This window comes from Cucurbita pepo, chromosome 10, assembly GCF_057944985.1.
Source record: "Cucurbita pepo subsp. pepo isolate OVF chromosome 10, ASM5794498v1, whole genome shotgun sequence".
Lineage (NCBI taxonomy): Eukaryota > Viridiplantae > Streptophyta > Magnoliopsida > Cucurbitales > Cucurbitaceae > Cucurbita > Cucurbita pepo.
Window position 1 is genome coordinate 7,831,849 of NC_141807.1, and position 14,123 is coordinate 7,845,971.

Genomic DNA, 14,123 nt, shown 5'->3' on the forward strand with positions numbered 1-14,123 from the left:
CTCTTTCTTAAGCTTCTCTATGGAATGATTCCGATCAGTGGATGCACGACTAGGACTGGAACTGGACGATTTGGGGAAAGGAGATAACGAGGAAGACCTACTTCTACGTTGGCGGCTGAGGGAACTTGAACGGCTGCTTCTCCTGGAATTGGTAGTGGAATGATAGGGGGAAGAACTTGGGTCCCTTCTGCTTCTCTGACTATGGCGATAGGAATTGGAGCGGTGAGTGTAGGACAAAGACCTTGAACCACTACTCCCCATAAATTTCAATTGAGTTTGAACGGCTGCTACAGGTTGAGATATAGCATGCAATACGAACATTCGATTCAAAGACATCTTTGTCTCCATGATTAAGCCTCTCTCAGGATGAAACATCTTGCATGTTCTATTTTGAAACAAAAAGGTAACCCCTTTGCTTGCAATTTACCAATACTCAACAAATTGTTCCTCAGGTCTGGCACATAGAATACTCCTGTGATTATCATTATGATTCCATTCATTTCCAGCAGTACATTACCCTTTTCGGTTACAACCATGCTTGAGTTGTTGCCTAGCTTCACTGAATCTCTGAAACTTCCATCAAAATCTGAAAATATATTTCTTCTTCCCACACATATGATTGCTACATCCCAAGTCAAGGAACCACATATCTTCTTTATTGGCCTTATTCATATTCACGTAAGCCTCAGCGACATCTCTTCTTGACTCTCTGCATAGTTTGTCTCATTCTCCTTGCTTTGACATTCCTATTGAAAATGTCCTAGCTTGTGACAGTTATAGCACTCCATTATGGCCTTGTTGAAGGTTTGTCTGTCTCGTCTGGTATTGCTTTGACATTCCCATTGAAAATGTCCTAGCTTGTGACAGTTATAGCACTCCACTATGGTCTTGTTGAAGGTTTGTCTGCCTCGTCCCCTTCCTATGCCTCTAAAGCTTCCACGACCTTGACTCCTTCCTCCAGCAGACTGCACAAGTGGACTCTCCATCGACATACTTTTATTATGACACGAGTAGAAGACTGCTGCTTCTAGTTTTAACTAGTTTAGGGCATGACTCTAATACCAAAATGTTAGGAACAGAAAAAGAAAACTGGAAAGATCAGAAGAATTGGGAGAAATCTCTCATCCAATCGAAGAATGACTAAATCAAATCTAATTCAAATACCTAGATAAAATCTAATCCAAATAACTCGATCAAATCTAATTCAAATAACTAGATAAAATCTAATCCAAATAACTCGATCAAATCTAATCCTTACAGTTATCATATCTATTTGGTATCATATTTATGTCTCGTATCTATATCTCATTTTTATTTTTGTGACTCTGAGATATTTTGCTTTTATAAATAGATATCTTCACGAAAATAAGTTTAATTTATGTTGAGATGGAGAATAAAAATTGACACTTAAGGACGTTGATACTTGGGACTTTGATTCCTCTTGGTGTGAAGCTTGCATCTTGCAATTACTTGGGTAGAGAATGTGTTTCACTTAAAATTCACTCAAGAGAAAATAATCAAATAACGAACCATATTTGAGAGAGGATAACTTTTTTTTTTTAATCTTCGAGAAATAAGAAAGAATAAAAATTAAAACATGGCAGGAATGACATCTTCTTGAGTCTTTGTTTTGTTCTCCTAAATGTATATAAAAAAAAAAAAAAATTAAAATAAAATCTTATATATTTTTATATATAATTGAAGTAACTATTTAATAAAACTCCATCCAAACTTCTACTCATAAATTTAATTATTATTTGTATACAATTGTTAATATGTAAGAAAATACACGTACAAAATGTCTATACTATTGGTAATACACTAGTCTCGGTTGTTTGACTAAAACAATGCAACCATTGCCCAAACTAAAGAATTTGATTCGAGGCTATCTCCTAATAGAGTGAGGCTCAATTAGACTTTGTTGTAAGATTCGACCATATCAATTTGGATAGCGTTCTCCAACTATAAATATTGAACTCCAAAGTATTCACGAGCAAAGTAAGTTTGTTGAAACTATCTATAAAAAGTGTTCAAAAGTGAGTCGTGGAGAAGATTTGCCTTAAAATCTAGTTCCAATAAAGGATTTCAATGATGAAGAAGTGCAAGCTATTGGAAGGTTTGCCGTGGAAAATTTCAGAGGTGATAGATATAATTTAATTTACAAGCGTGTGGTGAATGGTCTTTTCAGTCCCATATAGGCCAATTTTATAGTATTGTGATAGAAGCTATAAATGACAATAATATTCATTGGTCAGATATTGCAATTGTGAAGAAGTTTCGTCATATGCATCTACCGCCATCCTATAAGCTGACAATAATATTCATTGGTCAGATATTGCAATTGTGAAGAAGTTCCGTCATATGCATCTACCGCCATCCTATAAGCTCTTATCTTTTGAGGAATTCATCAAATTCCCTCTTCACAAGTAGCAGTATAACTACTAGATTGCTTTCTTTACTTACAATAAGTTCTCTCTATATGTGCTTGTGGGGCATTACTCTCTTTTATCTATAAAAATGGCATAGCCATAATGATATAATAATCCTTATATAAGTATCTTTCCTTTCTCTATATGTGCTTGTGGGACATTACTCTCTTTTATCTGTAAAAATGGCATAGCCATAATGATATAATACTCTCTTTTATCTGTAAAAATGGCATAGCCATAATGATATAATACTCTCTTTTATCTGTAAAAATGGCATAGCCATAATGATATAATACTCTCTTTTATCTGTAAAAATGGCATAGCCATAATGATATAATACTCTCTTTTATCTGTAAAAATGGCATAGCCATAATGATATAATACTCTCTTTTATCTGTAAAACTGGCATAGCCATAATGATATAATAATCCTTATATAAGTATGTTTTCTTTTTCTCTCGTACCCACAGATACATAACATGTTAAATTAACTCATACTTAAAAAAATAATCTCTCTTTTGGAGATGCGGGGTATCGATCCCCGTACCTCTCGCATGCTAAGCGAGCACTCTACCATCTGAGCTACATCCCCACAATTTTTGCATCACAAAACCCTGAATTTCCCGTCATCAATAATAGTGAAAATGAAGAAATATTGCTACCCAACATGTCATGAATAAGGAAAAATTTAAAAGAAATAATATATTTAATAATAGATAGTCCTATTTTGGGAGGTGCGGGGCATCGATCCCCGTACCTCTCGCATGCAAAGCGAGTGCTCTACCATCTGAGCTACATCCCCATGATTTTTACATCATAAACCCTAAATGTCCCATCAATAATAGTGAAAACAAAATATCAAAATATTAATAACAAATAGTTTGGTTTGGTGATGCGGGGCATCGATAATTGTAAAAATGAAAAAATATAATAACAAATTAAATACTTTCTTTTGGAGATGCGGGTTATCAATCCCCGTACAACTCGCATGCAAAGCGAGCGCTCTACCATCTAAGCTACATCTCCACAATTTTTACGTCACAAAACCCTAAACGTCTCATCATGAATAATAGTGAAAATGAAAAATATCGCTACTCATTATGTCATAAATAAGGAAATATTGAATAGAAATAAAATAGTAATAACGAATAGTTTCTTTTGGAGATGCGAGGTATCGATCCCCGTATCTCTCGCATGCTACAATCCCACGATTTTACATCAAAAAACTCTAAACTTCCCGTCATCAATGATATTGAAAATGAAAAACTATCCCCACTCATTATGTCATTAATAAGGAAAAATTTAAAAGAACTAATATATTTAGTAATCGTTTCCTTTGTTGATGCATGGTATCGATCCCAGTAATTCTCACATGGGATGCAAACGCTCTACCATCTAAGCTATATCCTCAAGATTCTTACGTCACAAAATCCTAAACATCTCGTCATCAATAATAGTGAAAATAAAAAAATAACGCTATTCATTATGTCATAAATAAGGAAAAATTGAATAGCAATAAAATAGTAATAACGAATAGTTTCTTTTGGAGATATGGTGTATTGATCCGATCCCTGTACCTCTTGCATGCTAAGCAAGCAATCTACCATCTAAGCTACATTCCCACAATACTTATATCAAAAAACCCTAAATGTCCGGTCATCAATTCTAGTGAAAATGAAAAAATATCTCCGCTAATTATGTCATAAATAAGGAAAGGTTGAATAGAAGTAAAATATTAATAACGTATTTCCCATCATAAGCTACATCCCCACAATTGTTGCATCATAAAACCCTCAAATTCTCATCATCAATAATAGTGAAAATGAAGAAAATCTAGAGATGCAAGGTATTGATCCTCATACCTCTCGCATGCAAAGCAAGTGATCTACCATCTAAGCTATATCCCCACAATTATTATGTCACAAAGTCCTAAACATCTCGTCATTAGTAATAGTGAAAATGAAAAATTATCCGAGCTCATTATGTCCTAAATAAGAAAAAATTGAAAAGAAATAATATATTTAGTAATAGATTCAACTGGAGATGCAAGGTATTGATCCCCGTACTTTCCACATGGGAAATGAACGCTCTACCATTTGAACTACATCCCTACGATTCTTACATCAGAAAACCCTAAACGTCCCTTCATCAATAATTGTGAAAATGAAAAAGTATCTCTGCATATTATGTCATAAATAAGGAAATATTGAATAGAAATAAAATATTAATAATAAATAGTTTCTTTTGGAGATGCGAGGTATCGATCCTCGTACCTCTCGAATGCTAAGTCGTACCTCTCTTATGCTAAGCGAAGCTACATCCCCACAATTCTTGCATCACAAAACCCTAAAATTTTCATCATCAATAATAGTGAAAATGAAGAAATATCGCTACTCAACCTGTCATGAATAAGGAAAAATTGAAAATAAATAATTTTCAATAATATATTTAATAATAGATAGTTTTATTTTGGAGATGCGTGGTATCTATCCCCGTACCTCTCGCATGCAAAGCAAGCGGTCTACCATTTGAGCTACATCCCCACGATTCTCACGTCACAAAATCCTAAACGTCTCGTCATCAATAATAGTGACATGAAAAACTATCCCTGCTCATTATGTCGTAAATAAGAAAAAATTGAAAATAAATAATATATTAGTGATCGATTCATTTGGAGATGCAAGGTATCGATCTCCGTACTTTCCACATCAGAAGCGAGCGCTCTACCATCTAAGCTACATCCCCACGATTCTTACATTAAAAAATCGTAAACCTCCCGTCATCGGTAATTGTGAAAATGAAAAATATCTCCGCTCATTATTTCATAAATAAGGAAAGATGTAATAGAAATAAAATATTAATAACATAGTTTACATATGTATCACTTGTGTTATTTTAATGTATTTATTTACTTGGTAAATGTCTTTCATACTACAATCTCTTGAAGGGGCATTTTGAGAATCGAACTTTCATAGCACTAGACCAAATGCCCTTGTTATACCACTTGAAACGTATGTATGAAGCCTTAGGCCTAGGTATTATACCACTTGAAACGTATGTATGAAGCCTTAGGCCTAGGTATTAAGGTCGTATTTTGTCGTATTGCAGGAAACACAAGTCCTTGGATAAGAAAAGATTTAGACATAGGGGCATTTCAAGAATTGAACTCAAAACCTCTTGCACCCCAAGTGAGAATCATACCACTAAACCAAATGCCTTTTCTTGTATATCAATTATTTTTAGTTTCTACTCAAATATATTTTTCTCTTAGTAGTTGGAGGGCTATAAAACGAAAAGTTGAATCGTTATAATATACAAGGGTTATCAAATAAACCAACAACCTAACAAAAGAAACAAACTAATCAATTTTGGTTGGATTGATTCGGTTCAGTTCATTAGTTTGTTTGATTTAATTTTTCTATTTTGCCTCGTATGACAAGAAAAAATAAAGTTGTATTGAATGCACCTTATTCAAGATGGCAATAAAATGGAGTTAAATTGAACGCACTTTAGTTTCATGTCTAGCGTGTTCAAGATAAAACATAATTGTATTAATGATATTGAGACTAGAGTCTATAAGAATTTAATGATCTTAAGAGAAATTCATGTTTTATTACAGGATACCAACTTTATTTATGGTACTCGGAGTTCAAGAATCTAGATTTGAATCTGGTTAAGGAACAGTAAGATTTGAAAGTTTTGAATTCTAGACCAAATTTGTAACTAATTATTTCTTTTTATGACTAATTATAAATTAAGAGAAAAATATTTTTGTAAAGATAGATTTATCTCTAAAGCTTTCGTGACGAAACCAAGTTCAGACTAGCAGTTTAAAGTCAGGAGATGCGGTCACAAGTGTGATTATTTTGGATGGGTTCGTAATAGAACTTACCATTGAGATGAGGGAGCCTTCAAAGGTTGTGCACTCACAGATGGGGTTGTTTTGTAGCATTAGTTTGTCGTTTGAGTTTTTTTGTATTTTTTTGTATTTTTGTTTGTAATTGTATCCCAAACCCTTTTTTTTTTGTTTGGATAAATTTGATCAACACCGTCTTATAATTTAATTTAATTTTATATTTAATGTTGTGTTGTTTTCTTCATCTCATTTTAATTTTACAACATTTTCTTATTTTATATTAATTTACTTTTATATTTATTTGTTTTCACTATCAATTTTAGTTTCTATTTGAGTTTGGAACCCTTAAAAGTTGGGTTGTGACAGATTGATATCAGAGCAGCCAGATTTTAAATTATATAGATTTTTTCTCAGGATAAAGAGTCTTATATCTCTATGACTCAGCTCGATGGCACGTCTCTCCGCGACCAAGTAAGCAGTATATGATATGTTGTAAAACTTGTATGAATTTATTGTATGTTTTGATTTTCGTGGTAGTTATAAAATGTCCTCGGACGTTAAAGAGTGAACGTTAACTATATAAGACAATACTGGATCAACATTATAGTGTCTAGATATGGTGAGGAGGAAAAGAGTGGTCATGAGATATCTGACTAGCCTTACGAAAACAGAGAGTTGTCGTTGCACAGGGCGAGACCTCTAATCCATGAAATTTTGGTACTAGAAATGAAGAAACTGGAGATGGTCCCCAAACGTCTGTATGGACCATTTCCAATCGCACTTTCTTTGGTTCCCTGGCAGCGTCAACCAGATTAACCCTACGGCGTGACAATCCTTGAGCTTCCACTCCTCCGTGGTTATGGTATCCAGCTTCACCCCCAAAATGGGTTCCTGAATATGTTTCTCGTACAGATAATCTTCAATCTGCATCTTCTAGAAATTGATATCGAATCCATCAAACTTTTCAATTCCTGTCTTTGAACTTTCCATCTTCACAGATCGTGGTGAATCTCTCCTCGCTTTGATACCAGTTATTAGAATCACACAACAACGCACACACTTGATCTAAATGAACACAAAGAACGTGATAGAGAAAATGTAAGAAGAAATATTGACTAATGGTTTTGTATTAATGACTTCTGGTATGCAAAGAGAGGATATGGAGAATGAGAAATGTACATTTAGAAAGCACTGACTAATGGGTATACATATGATTTCAGTTTATTATATATAGCTATACTACATGTAACCGCCTACTATCTTTAATTATTTAGTATATATATCTCTATCAGATTTTTACTATAAATAGTCAGCCTTCATATCCAACCTTCTAGAGCCCAAATAATCAGGGATTGACATCCTGCTAGAACACAAAGTCAAGTACATGCCCCTAGAAAAATGCCTAGTAGTAACGGAGTCTAACCCAACGATCATTCAGACAAACATCCATCAACCAAGAGGGGTGAAAATGATGACGATAGTACAGTTGAGAAAGAATCTTAGCCATGATGAATCTACACTTGCTGCCATTGTTGTATTTGAAAAGGGGAGCTCAAGTGTGCCAACCTCAACAAAAACTTTATTGCCACTACATGAACACCACGACCCAAAACAAGAAGGTCGGATATTGGGTTTTAACCCCACCAAGAGAGATAAATCACAAGATTAGTTTTATGTCGCCTACCACAAATAGATGTCATGCGGCTCAGCCTGAGCTAGTTGAATTCTACAAATAGCAAAATGGCATGTTCACAGTCGGGTTTATTTGACCTGCAAAGGCTCTTGTCAGTGATCACTCAAATGCTTGGCAAAGCCACCAAGCCAACACCTCTACTGAAGAAGGGAGACAAAAACAAACCACTAAAGCATCACATGTTCACGCAAAAATACCATCCAGACGGATGTAGAGAAGGGTCGACCACGATAATTTCAAAGCAAATAGAGAGTTATGATAAGTTAAGGTCAGATCAACTTTGAGTTCAAAGCAACAAGAACCAAAGACTGGTGCGAAAATTCTATGGACTAGTCGAAGTTATCCACAAGATTAGGAAGACATCATATAGGATCCAATTGCTCCTATAGATACAGACTAACCCTGTTGTCCACGTCAGTAACTTGAAACGTTATTATTCCGACCAAGAAAACATCAAGTAAAAGCAGGTGGTATGACATCATGCAAAGAAGAAATTGTTTCAAGCGAAGAAAGTAAGATAAACACCAACAGAGAAGACTTGATGAGTTAACAAACCGAGAAGTGATTTTCAATAGCTCCTAGTAGGTTGGAAAAGACTTCTCAATACTGAGATCAGCTAGAAGTGCGTCGGGAGACCTAAAGTCAGCCTCATTCTACAACGTTGAGTTTATGAAGAGCCGGTTGATAGAGATATTGACAAATTGTGTAAGGGTAGATGTCACGGTCATGATTTGCCAAGGCATGTTGCCTGTGGCTGCATGTTAGATGTCTCAGCTATTCTTGTAAACGATTTGTGGTTCATGGTGGCATGCTCATTTCAAACACCTTTTACTTGCTTTCATCTTAAATAAGCTTTTACTATTATTGTTGTGCCAATACGGGGTGTATGATTAGCCCTCAAAATCATATCTACACCCATCAGGACTAAAATGTCCCAAAATGTACTATAGGAGAACATGACCGGTTGTTGTTTCTTCACTTTTAGCTTATAACATTGCTTTATTTGAAATTGTTTTTAACGTATTTTCTCGCTCACGTTTTCTAAAATATTTCTTCTAAATGTGATTCGAGCATACACTGTTATTGTTCATTCAGTCTAAATTTTGCATGGTTGACTTGTTCATTGGATTAGAACAAATGTCACATAATCATTGCCTCACTACTGCAAGAGTGCGATTGTGACACTTGTCTTTCGTTCAGTTGTGGGCCGCATCTTCTGACTAGTTACGTGAGTTTGGCCTGGAGCATACGTGTAGGTTGAAAAAGAAATGGTTGGATGCTGATTGCAAATAAGGGTTGGGCCACGGAAGGTTTTTTTTTTTTTTATCACATATGGACTATGGGCTAGTGAGTCTTGAATTTGGGTTCGTTTGAAAAAAATTGGTTCGCTTTTGAGTTCAAAAGAACCCAAATTAAACCTACTAGTTCCTTCTTCCTTGCACGACTCACTCCTATTCTCTGTTCTGCCTCTTCTTGCTCTCTGAAACTTCTTTAAAGGCTATTGTTCACCGATTATTTGGGAGCATCTTCCTTAAAAGAATTGTGACCACATATGACCTATGTAGAAAATTTGTACCCCCTGTCCTAAAACATTTAGCGGATAACATACCCAAAACAGATGCGCTGACCAGACTGCGCTACACCTCGTCTCACCCCCCCCCCCCCCGGAGCAAATTGATCCACCCAATCGATGAACACTCAAACCAAACTCACCCATCCTTTTTGGCACAGGGACGCGAGAACAAATCTAAGTAATCTACAGTGGGGAGACCCCTTAAAGCAACAAGCGAGAATGGCTAGGTTGATAGCAGGGTTAAAGAAAAGGCGAGTATGAAAAGACGTATCGCATAACCGTCCCTGTAAGCAGCTTCATTCTTTCTTGATCTATGAACCGACTTTATGAAAAAAATCAGTCTTTCGGCTGAAAGTGTGACTGTTGGGTATAGATAAGCAGGACCTCTTGATTCGAGGGAAACCGGAGATGTTGGTTAAGAAAGCTAAGCAAGCAAGTACAGGACGGACAAAATGCACATACAAATTGATTGACATGATCCCTCTCCCTCTCTCTTTGGCTAGTTGGCTAGTTGGCTAGTTGCACGATAAGCGGAAAAGCATACCAGGTAGGGAAAGAAAGGCTGCTCGATCTCCTGTAAGGCACACCCTCAATGGCGAGCTCACCAGGCAATGCTATAAGTGCGATAGAAGTCCAAGATTTCGTCTACTACGGACCAGGAAGCTCTTGGAGGAGCTAACATGAAATGAGAAATACATTCGATTACGGCAACTAATAGATAGCGAACTTTTTGGTAGAAACTGAATGATCCCTTGGCTCGGGCAAGAAAAGGAAAAGGTAGTCGTACTCCTACCTTTTCCATCGGACGATAGGAAAGTTTGAGCTGAAAGATTGAACCACACCTGGTAAGAAAGACGTGCTTAGCAGGTTTCTCCAAACGTATAAACAAAAAGAGGAAGCAACCGGTCCTAAAGAGGTCAACGCATACGTGCTTTTTCCTTTTGTTTAGCGAGATAGCTTACCAGTTCTTTCGACTCATAGCAGCAGTATGAAAAGCGAAATCCTCATCCTGAGTCGAGTCCACATTGGCATACGAATCGACATCGGCCAAACCAAGAGCTACTATTTTTTCTTTAACGAAAGCGGATCTAACAGTTTCGATAAAACCAACCTCTTTTAAAGAAGGAGTCGCTCTGCCTTTATCACCATGGATATATGCAGCTCCCGTTTTACCTTTGCCTATCGTGAAAAGGAAAGTTCCCTCACGATAGGCCCTCCCAGCTCCCGAACGTCTTTCTATCAATCGAGTGAGGTATAGAATAGTACAACAAACCAACAAGACAAGAATGGACTCATAAGATGGGCGGTCAAGGAAACGATTTCATTTGTGTTATCCGCCAAGGAAACGATCAAGGAATTCTCTATACACGGCTGAGAGATGACCGTATTGTTGCACATCCTAAATAAAGTACCGTAGGCAAGCGAAGCTTTTGAAAATGAAAGCGTGTAGAACTCAGATCCACTTTCTCTTCGATTCGTAAACTTCGGCTCTGATCATCCTTTCGTCTCCGGGTGACTGAGAGAGAATTTAGGCCTGGCGTGCATCCGATTCGGTCAACAATAAGGTACAAAGCGGATTGATAAAATGGGCTTGAAGTTCCATTGTCGTTAGGTCGAAGATCTCTACTAGGTTTAGTGCACTTTGGTAGTTGCGAATGTTGCCGTAATCGAATGTCTTTCTCATTCGACATTCTCTCTTACCAAGCACTCATACTCGCCAAGGTTGAGGAGACAGTCCGTGAGCTAATTAGGTTTCGAGATTGCGTATACGCGAAAAGAGCTCGCTTTCGACTTTCTCCTCGGCGTTTTATGCTCGGTTATGGTTCAGGAAAGGGTCTCATCTCTTTCATTGGAGCACATTGATGCCGAAGGAGTCTTCGGAACCGGTGGAGAGGCTATGATGACTTCAGGTTATTCAAATAGCATGGCTGATACCACAAAGAAAGGGTATCTAAGTCACACTAGTGGAATAGATTTTTCATACTAATTATCTCGATATATGATACCAAAAACCTCCCTGATGACCGATAAGGTAAGGGGTTTTAAAAGACAAAAGAATGACAATTCTACGTGTGATAGAAAAGGAGATCTTTTTTTTTTTTTTTCAGTGTGCGTGGTTCGCCTGCCTTCTTGACCACAGATAGGCTTTGGGGATTTGCACTTCGGCCCCTTAGAATATCACATCAAGGTGACAGGATTCGAACCTATGGCTCTCTGAAACTTCTTCCTCGGTTATTTGGGCGCATCTTTCTTAAAAGGATTGTGACCACAGTAATGCTCTTTTTGAAGTCCGGCCCTTCCAAGAATATGTTTCATTCTTTATTCTCATCTTATTGGTTCAATGTTTAATAAAAACCACATTTTAAATCATATTATCTTGCATAATTCATTTTGATATAATATTGTTGGGGGCATTTTGAGAATCGAACTTGAGACCTCTCACACCCAAAATGATAATCATACCACTTAGACCAAATGTCTTTGTAGTAGATTTATAATTCTTAGTTGCTAGTCTATATATTTTCCGTGCCTCAATATATGAAAAATTTATAGAAGTTGAAGGTGCATTGCCACACATTCCTTTGGGTTAGGCCCCATTGATAACTATTTTGTTTTTTTGTTTTTTTTTTTCTTTCAAAATTGTGCTTTTTTTCTTTTGGAGAGGCATTTCGAGAATCAAACTCGAGACCTCTTGCACTCAAAGCAAGAATCATACCACTAGACCAAATGCCCTTATTAATGACTATATATTAAGTTGTTCATGGAATGTATCATCATTATTTCATTTATTTTCTTTGTTAATGAAATCCATGAGCAATTATTATTATATCTTTTAGATCTTTTAGATCTAGACCGCTGTTAAATTATTTACATAGGGTTTGCGATAATTACTATAGAGAGAAGAAAAAAGAATAGAAGTTATTTAAAGAATAGAAGTTAATTAAAGAATAGAAGTTAATTACTATAGAGAGAAGAAAAAATAATAGAATTACTGTAGAGAGAAGAAAAAAGAATAAAAGTTATTTTGGAGTTTGGAGTTCTTATTTTTTATTTTCTCGTGTAAGAAGAAAAAAGAATATAAGTTATTTTTATTTTCTAGAAGTTAATTACGGTAGAGAGAGAAGAAAAAAAGAATAGAATTACTGTAGAGAGAAGAAAAAAGAATAAAAGTTATTTGGAGTTCTTATTTTTTATTTTCTCGTGTAAGAAGAAAAAAGAATAGAAGTTATTTTTATTTTCTAGAAGTTAATTACGGTAGAGAGAGAAGAAAAAAAGAATAGAATTAATGTAGAGAGAGAAGAAAAAAAGAATAGAATTACTGTAGAGAGAAGAAAAAAGAATAAAAGTTATTTTTGACTATACTGTAGAGAGAAGAAAAAAAAAATAAAAGTTATTTTGGAGTTCTTATTTTTTATTTTCTCGTGTAAGTTTTAGTTTGATAGTTCAATTTTAGATCGTGGAGTACACAAGTGAAGTTATTTTAGAGTTTTTATTTTTTATTTTCTAGTGTAAGTTTTAGTTTGATAGTTCCATTTGAAACATATATTACACAAGTAAATGATATCTCTCACACCCTAAGCGAGAATCATACCACTAGACCAAATGCCCTTTCTAAAAAAAATGCAACATTTTTAGCTCCTACTCAATATATATTTTTCTCTCAAGTTTGAAATCTATTTTCTTGAGCGGTTGTTGGACTATAAAATAAAAAGTTGATGGTCTAGTATTTTACTTGTAAGTAAGGCTTGTAATATTGAATTGTTCTAATATGCCAGTGTTATCAAATAAACTACAACCCAACAAATGAATCAAACTAATCAGTTTGGGTTGGGTTGGATTTATTCGGCTCAGTTCATCAGTTTGTTTGATTTAATTCTTCTATTTTGCTTCGTATGACAAGAAAATGAAGTTGTATTGATTGTACAATAGTTTGATTTATGACAAACTCATATGAAATATAATTGCATTAATAGTACTAAGAGTTGGAGTCTATAAACATTTCATGAACTTAAGTGCAACTTATGCTTCATTAAAGACGAGATAAACTTTAGTTAAGTAACTAGAACTTTAAATTACTTCACGTGGAGCTTCAATTACTCTATGTTAGCTACTATCTTTAGGATTTACTAATTGGTTTATGTAATTTTCAACTACAACTTATGTTTTCAAATTTTTAGGTCATAATTTAGGTAGTGGTTGTATATTATGGATGAACACTAGAGTTTCTATCCCGTTCACCACAACTATTCTAGTTTTTGTTTGAAGGCTACAATTGTCATCTATGTTGTATGGCAATAAAATTTGTTTAGATGAAATTTTAGTTAAAGTTTCATATTTTACTTCTTGCGAGTAAAAAATTTGTTTCTTCGCATAATATGAATTTAGTTGCAAAGTTTTTAGGAATTAGATGGAGAAAGAAATTTTCTTTAAAATAATAAATAGACCCAAGTTCATCTATGTTGTTGTCTAATTGTGATTTTTCAAAAAGCTTAACTAATATGAAATAACGAGGTAAATCAAGAATATATTCTACATGTCATTCAAGATGACAATAAAATTGAGTTAAATTGAA

At 35.2% G+C, this 14,123-nt stretch overlaps 1 non-coding gene across 1 annotated transcript; it reads right to left on the reverse strand.

Moving 5' to 3' along the window:
- Positions 1-2,947: 2,947 nt before the first annotated feature.
- On the reverse strand, positions 2,948-3,020 carry TRNAA-AGC (transfer RNA alanine (anticodon AGC)). Its single transcript has one exon. It is a non-coding gene; the product is annotated as a tRNA-Ala (tRNA).
- Positions 3,021-14,123: the final 11,103 nt, after the last annotated feature.